This window comes from Xyrauchen texanus, chromosome 6 (assembly GCF_025860055.1).
Source record: "Xyrauchen texanus isolate HMW12.3.18 chromosome 6, RBS_HiC_50CHRs, whole genome shotgun sequence".
NCBI lineage: Eukaryota > Metazoa > Chordata > Actinopteri > Cypriniformes > Catostomidae > Xyrauchen > Xyrauchen texanus.
In genome coordinates this window covers 19,836,061-19,844,436 of record NC_068281.1, presented here as the reverse complement: position 1 = coordinate 19,844,436, position 8,376 = coordinate 19,836,061, and the positions used below count along the sequence as shown (strand labels likewise).

General features: G+C 38.6%; 1 pseudogene; it reads right to left on the bottom strand.

Annotated features, from left to right (window-relative positions):
- On the bottom strand, nt 1-8,145 carry LOC127645171 (ATP-binding cassette sub-family F member 2-like; annotated as a pseudogene).
- Nucleotides 8,146-8,376: the final 231 nt, after the last annotated feature.

Genomic DNA, 8,376 nt, shown 5'->3' with positions numbered 1-8,376 from the left:
ATGAAGTGCACAACCATGATTTTAATAGGATTTTTATTAATTTTTTTCCCAAAAGGAAAATCCAAATACTATAATGCATATTAACAAATAAAACACGACAATTGTCTCCAGTGGCAACCCCAGTAACGGACTCAAGTGTAAAAGGTGGCACTGAAACAAAGTGTTTTGGCTGCAGTCTAATCAGCAAGCATTTCCTGGAGCAATAATTGGGTCGACAGAGATGTTGCAATTTGTGTGTTATGGAGTCTCTACTAGCTATAGATCATGCGTCCGTTTGTCAATCTTAGATTTCAGATGTTCCTTGTAGGCCAGAATTTCCCAATTCCATTTTGTGATGGTCTGCTTTTCACAAACCCAGATCTCCTGAGAAACCTACAAGAAAAAAAAAAAAAAAAACCATTAAGCCATGATTTAACAAAGTCAACTGCATTAGTCTGACACTGATAGTTAAATAAGAATTCAGTGATCTTGTATTGGAAAAACATGCAAAATTTCCTTTAACTTAAGTAACTTTCAGAAAAAGAAAAACGAATAAAGTACTACGCATGGAAAAAAAATAAACAGCTTTACAATACCTGCTGAATAAGCCTGAAGTCGTGGCTGACCAGCATCATTCCACCCTCAAAGTCAATGATTGCCTCAGCCAGAGCTTCAATGGTTTCAATATCATGGTTATTGGTCGGATCATCAAGAGAGCATGTGAGGGTTCTGCCAGGCCAACCAGGCAAAACAGACACTTCTGTCCATCAGACAGATCCCTAATGGGGCTCACCTAGTTTAAGAGATCAAGTCGCCAACTTGACATGTAGGTTCATCTGTAGAGTAAATCACAGCAAGACATAAGACAATGCCACAAATAGAAAAATAAAATTTCTAACTCAGAGTACAACCCACCTGCTGTTTGCCTGCGAGCCCGTAGCGACCAATGATTTTCCTCATCTCCTCAATTTTGGGGTAACACTTCATGTACTCCAAATGGAGAAAGATCCAGCTCCAATTGCTCTGTTAGATGCTACAGATTTTTTTTTTTTTATAAATAACTTATTTGATCCATATCACAGATTAGATCACGTTATTGCATAATAATAAAATATAGATTTGTAATCAATATCATGAATTAGACTGTTCATACAAAGTATTGGTCTCTGCGGAACTGTAATAGGCATTTTTCAATCTATGGGCATTTTCAAACCAAGATGGGTGTTTTTTCAAATACACAATGAAAGTAGGGAAGACAATGTAGTAACCAGTGGGCATTTACAAACCAGAATGGGTATTTTTGAACCATCCAATGAATGTAGGGAAAATCATGTAAAGCGGTAGAAAATACCCAACCTTGTTTTTTTTTTTTAAAACGCCCATTTTGTTCTGCAGAGCAAAAGACTCGTTCATACTGCAATTTGTTTTTAAAATACAATCTTTAAGACTGGCTGTCCACATTGTCATATGCAGGGTCTATAAAAGGTTCTATAAATGTTTCAAAGCAAATTTGATTTTGAAAAAGTTATAGTTATATATATATATATATATATATATATATATAAAAAAAAAATATGTGTAGCTACTTTGGGAAAACGAAATGCCCAATATAAATGAATTTTGTAATCCAGCATTCCTGATGATATCTGCCAATCTTCACATGGGAGTGTTTTCTAATCATACCATCTGAGACACTTCCTGAGAGACTTTTTCGTTTATCGCTAACGAGTGGACCGTCTGCACCTCGTTTATTGACCTGGCGTGGTTTTGTGCACAGCCATTTATTTTTTCACAATTCGAAAGTCACGTGAACAAATGATACCGTTATAGCTGTTGCTAACTTTAAAACTAGCGGGTTGAAGTCACATGTCGGAAATCCAGTGACGCTGGATTCTCCCTGACCAATCAGTGATCTACAGGATTTTTACATCACATTTAGTATCAGGTACTATCCACAGTGGAAAACCCCCTAAAAGCGAGCAGGGTACATTTGTACCGCGCAGTGGAAAAGCCCCAATAGTAGAGAAGTATGGATATTCAGATGCAGTTTAAGTGATTTTTTTTTCAAATTGTCGATCCGCCACTGTGCTTAAATTGTTATTCTGATCAGTTCGAAAATGTATAGCAAAGAGTGTGCAACGTTTGATAGATGTAGCTTAAAAGCTGCAGGAGGAGTTTCGATAATTTAGGTCTTGGTATAGGGATTTTGGAAAAACTCTCGTGTGTAAAATAAAATATTATGGCATTGTCAAGACAACACAAGTCATTTGATGAACAGTTAGAGAAGAGGACATGTAGGTTGATTTCATCATGAGATGAGATTTAGAAAACGCTCACCTTCATATCTGGTCTTGTTCCCAGTTAAACCGTTTAATCCGATTTCTCTCTGGTCTTCACATCCTGGTCATAATTACCCTTTACAGGAAAAAAGGAGGAGCTAATGAATAAAGCAGCATAATTGCAATTATAGGGGAATAACTCAGTGATTTGAGGGTGAAATTATTGGTCCATTTACTGTGTAATATTTCAGCTTGCGCTGGTGCAGGTGAATAATGTTGGTACAAACGCCATTGAGGAAATCCTGTGAATGAGATATTAAAACCAAGATTCTTTTGAACCTGTGAAAGGAAAGAGAACCAAAATTTTAAATAAAAAAAAAAATATATTTTGTCAAGAATGACTTTAAAACGGAGTGCTTAGACATAGTCAAAACACAGCCGCATCTGGGTAGTGCCAAGGGATCAGCCAAACGCTTCGGTCTAGTTTTTGTCAAAGCTCTATCCGTACTGAGAACAAACTGCTTGAAGGAAGAGCTACAATTCGGCCTTTTGTTCACATCATGTCATCAGCAACAACCCACATTAAACAGCAATTTTCACATGTGCAATTGTGCACATGGCATACACAGTCTTATTTTTAAAAACAAAGCAGCTTACTGTCTGAGCTCTTCCTCCAGCAACACACATGCATCCAAGTCCAGGTGGTTTGTTGGCTCATCCAAAAGTAACATGAAAGGCTTGAGGAACAGTGCCCTAAATTAAAAGGAAATTCATGAGTGATTGATTCCATAAAAACCTCAGGCGATTGATTAAAGATATACAAATCCAGAAGGCATACATTGCCAAATAGCTTCAGGGATCAGACAAAATGCTTCTGACAGTTTTTGTCATTGCACAGTTACACCAAGGCAACTGTGCTATCATTCGGCCTTTTGTTACATCATCTCCCAACAGCTCTGAACTTTCAGGGTTGTAATCAAGAGTTTAAGGCCTACCGAGCAAGAGCAACACGCATCCTCCAGCCACCACTGAAGTCTTAGTTACTTCTGCTGCATAGCAGCAGTGAAGCCCAGACCGTGGAGGATCCGCGAGGCCCGCATCTCTGCTTCATCAGCGTCCAGCTCCTCCAAATGCTCATATAGCTCCATCAGCTTCTCACATTCAGCTGAAGAGGGAGAATAAACAAAAATGAACAAACAGAACAGTCCTGAAACCCTTTGCTAAACCCTGCCTTAAAAGTATTTCTGACCAATACTGTCTTAGCAACAGTTGCCCCACCACCATTACTCTGACAAGCGTTAGCCTTTTTACAATGAGACCCTACAGGAGTGAAGTGCGTTTCTTCAAAAAAATATTAAGGGCATGCTATGGATTCAAGTGTGTCATTATCATTCCCAAATATGAATAACATTAGCGAGGACACCTACATTTTCTCCAAGGTAAAATAAAGCTAACAACTTAACATTAATTTATGTATGGTTTCAGATCTTCGTAAAGGTGTAAGCCCATTTATTGGTCCAATGGCGGTCTCCAACAACACGGGCGAAGGTCTCTGCACATTACTGTCTTTCCTTTTACGCAACAAGATTAAATGAAATACATTTTCTCTTATGTATTACCTCGTTATTTCATCAGATATCATTAAAACCTTTTTCATTTATGGAGTCAGAGCATCATTAAAAGCGAGCTTATGTTTGATTATTCTTTTTAACTCTTTAATTATATTTTACCCATTCAGATAAGGAAACTATGTCATTTTGAGGTGTTTTTCTCTTTTATGCGGGTCTCACGATCACAAGCTCATCAGCTTTGGATCGTCAAACAGAGTTAATTGCTATATACCTAAGATCGGTCACATTCACGTTTACACAATCAAAGATACTTCAGTATAGCCCCCATGGACTTGCATACACTTTAATTTAACTTAAAGTTTTCTTCAGTAGAGGTCACGGCCACTATTACAGATGTAAGTTGACCAACATACCATCTCTTGTAATAGCTTTGGATTGGCCATGCGTGGTTTCCTGCATACACTTATCTGGAGAAACGTCAAATTAAAACAGAGGCAAGACACACTCGAATTTAGATTGGTCAAGCGGCATTCGCTGTTCTAAATGGAAATTCCCTTTTTGGCTTTGCAAACCAAGCACACTTGAATTGATGCCAAATATTAGTCACTAATCTGACGCAGACTTGCGGTAACATACGAATTGTTTAATCTGCTTTGGAAAACAATTTCAGAGTCAGTCAGAATAAAATCAAATGTTTACAATTTATTGACCAGGTAAATAGAACAATTCAAAATCCAATTCAGAGTGAAATCATCGATCAAATAGAACAACAACAAATTCATAAATTGAGGAATTTATAGAAATATTTACCTGATAATGAGAACTACACACAGCGATCATGTGGGAAGTCTACCTACAGACTCCTAACCTTTTGCCCATTTTCCTTATAAACCCAGATAATTCAATATGCTTACCAAATGGTGGTGTCTGTCATTAGAATTAGATTTTGGTCCCCTATTGAGGGGTTCACAACTGTGGGATCAGAATTTGTAATTGAATGGGTTCTTGATTCCTGTAGATTTGCATACAGGAGGTAGTTTGTATGGAGGATATGGGGGAGGGCACACCACATTTCTCATATTTTATAACTTTAGCTTTTCATTCACGTTTGGATGGGAGAATGAGACCAGTTTACCAGGCACACTGAGACACTTTAAATGATACCAAACATGTATATTTACTTTTTGTACACACTTAACATTGCATAGGTTTTTAGTGAGCTTTAAGTGAGGGGGAGATGAAACTGTAAAATTGAGGTGCGAGCTGCACTGTTTTCTGCGTCTCAGATGTTGCTGTTACATATGCAAGAGAGAGTTCAAATGTTAATTCTCGAGAGCCTTTTGTTTTCTCGAGGAGTAGCCCAGACTCGCTGGCACCCGCCTTACAAAGGTGATAGTAAATAAAGAGTGCGTTATAAGACGTTAAAGCAGATCTTTTCACTTACACTAATGCTGAGGTTTTTAATTGCTATCAAGTGACACTTTTCTCTTTTTAGGCGACTGTTATATCACAGTCTGCAAAGTTTTCAATCAAATTACGGTGTAACTTAGCAATTTCTTTTACAAAAAACATCAGATAAATATGCGTTACAATTTCACTCTTTATTGCAGCCCAAGAAATAGCATTACCCATTCCGTTTATGAGAATATTTTGCCAAAAACTTCTGCGTTGATGGCAATCTCCCATTCATTCCTATGGGGAGTTCTGCAGAGCTTGTTAGAGCAAGCAACGGTAACCAAGGGGGGCAGAGCTTAGCGAAGGGTCAATTGAGTATGTCATGGATATATAATTTGTATAGTTTTATTCACAAATGTTACATTACCAATAATTTTTTACTTGCATACACTCTCAAAGCACTTTATTTGTTACACCTGACCACCGTCTGGTCAGAAGCTTCAGTTGATGTTCACAAAAATATGATCTCGCTGATTTTGACCGTGGCATAATTGTTGGTGCAAGACCAAAACTGTACAGTTAAATACTGGATAAACATAGCCTAGTCTTCTGCCTTTGTAGCCCATTCACCTCAAGTTTCAACATGTTGTGCATTCGGAGATGCTATTCTGTAACCACTATTCTGTGAGTGACCTCACTCATCAACAAGGCATTTCTGTATCAGAACTGCCACTCACTGGATGGTTTTTGTTTTTGTCTCCATACGGAGACAACTTAAAAAAAAAAAAAAAAGTTGTGCATTAAAATCCCAGGAGATAAGCGGTTATAGAAATACTCAAATCAGCCCATCTGGCACCCACAATCATGCCACGGTCTTAGTCACCGAGATCAAATGTTGGTGCCAGACGGGCTGGTTTAAGTATTTATGTAACTGATGATCTCCTGGGATTTTCACACAACAGTCTTTAGTTTACTCAGAATGGTGGCAAAAACAAAAAAACATCCAGTGAGCGGCAGTTCTGCGGACAGAAATGCCTACTTGAGGTCAACAGAGAATGGCCAGAATGGTTCTCTCTGACAAAGTATACGGTAACTCAGATAGCCGCTCTGTACAATTGTGGTGAGAAGAATAGCATTTCAGCATGCTATTCTGAGATGCAGGTTGGCACTGTTTTGGAAGCATGAGGGAGACCTACACAATATTAGGCAGGTGGTTTTAATTTTGTGACCGATCAGTGCTGCGTAGTTAATATATATATATATATATATATATATATATATATATATAGCTTTAAAAGATAACTATTAATTGTACATCCCCACCTACTATACTGACATTAAAGCAGATTTGATATTTTATGGGATATTACCGGTTCAATTGAGCCCAATACGGCCATAGCGACGGCCAGAGTTGAGCTCCAAACTAGTGTCACAGAGTAGCTCCTGTCCATGAAAGGTGAGAGAGAGCTGCTGATGTGCACATCAGTGCTGTTGGGATGAGATGTGAGATGCCAACATGCCAGTTACTGTGATAAAACAACAAGAATTAAAAAAGTTTGACAGATTGAAAATCTATCGTTTCTTACCATTCAACTCAGCAGCTCCATAAAGCTGCTCCTCTGGGTTTTCACAATCACCATTTACTTCGTCTGGTTTCTTGGTGCATTGACGAGCTTTGGCTGCCTCCTTTTTCTTCGCCAAATCAGATGGCATTTTAACTGGATCACTGGAACAGAACAACCCCTGAAAATCTGATGGATATCGACAAAGTTGTTTATAAAAAAATAATAATTTGTTTTAAAAAAAAATAAATCTCCCAATTCATTTTTTTTAACACTAGTAAAAATGCTATCGTTCCAATTACCCAATAATTGTGTAGACTCAAAATGCATTGGCATCTGTACAGATAGAGATGGTACCAAAGGTCATCTTAGCACAAGAATATTCCTAGAAAACTTGATCTTCATTGTGTGCGTGTAACAAAGAATCATGGGTTGCAGAAACAAAACGCAGTACACGCAGCTCGATTCGATTAATCATTAAAGCGTTGGGCATGGGTGGTATTAAAATCCATTGAGCTGTAGGCAGTCGAAGCACCAGAGGACAGTGGATCGTATCACGTGGAGTAAAGTCGGGCAGTACTTTACCCTGAAGCCGAGTAACAGAACACCAATGGATGAAATGATACAGGTTTTGCATCGAATTGTGTTCCCCGTCGTAATCAGTCTCCCACTAGCCCTGATAGTGTATGTGGTTGTGTAGGTTATGCTTAGGGTAGGTAGGGTAAGGAAGGGTTAGACTTTGATTTGTGCATGGGGGAACGCATTCTGACAGCGGAGAATGTAACATACAGATCCCGACGGGGAAACGGAGTTCGACACAACACCGGAAAAGAAAACATCCCCCAGCATTTCAGCCAATGATATCGTGATCAGTTTGGAAAGCACATAAATTAATCCACGAAAAACATAGGAGTGTTATTTTCAAGCAAATAAAGCGGGTCGTTTTCTTCTAAAGGCCCGACCATTGATGCTAATTCTAGCAATCTAACACTAAATCATTCCACAACCCAAGCATATAGTGCCACCTAAAACAGAACAGCACCTAACATTATAATATGTGATAAGACAACTAATTTTGGTACATAAAGTGATACCAGCTGCCAAACGCGTGCGAGTTAGTTGTGTCCCCACGAGCTAGCTGACAAGCTAACAACCGCCGGCGCAACTAGCAGGTTAATCAAAAAAATGCCTCTAAACGACAGAACTGTGTGTATCATTTAATTGTGCATATTTTTGCAGACATTGATAAAAACTGAAATAATAAAAGTAAATTACCAAACGTGTGGGATTTGGCCGTTATTTTACCTAATTTCTCTTCCTGATTAGTGGTGGCGCGCTAGCACCAGAGAAACGGTCATGCCCGCGCTACAAGCGGTCCGTGGAGCATGCCACTAAAACCGGCTAACTAACCAATCAGATTTAGAAACGAACAGATCCTCCACCTACTTATCTGCATATTCAATGAAATACTCACTTCCGGAGTGTTTTGTTTCCCTGTTTAATCTCACCAATAAAATCTATCAACCTACAATTATTATGAATCACAGAAATAATGACGACACCGGAATGATATGTGAGCATGACATAGTT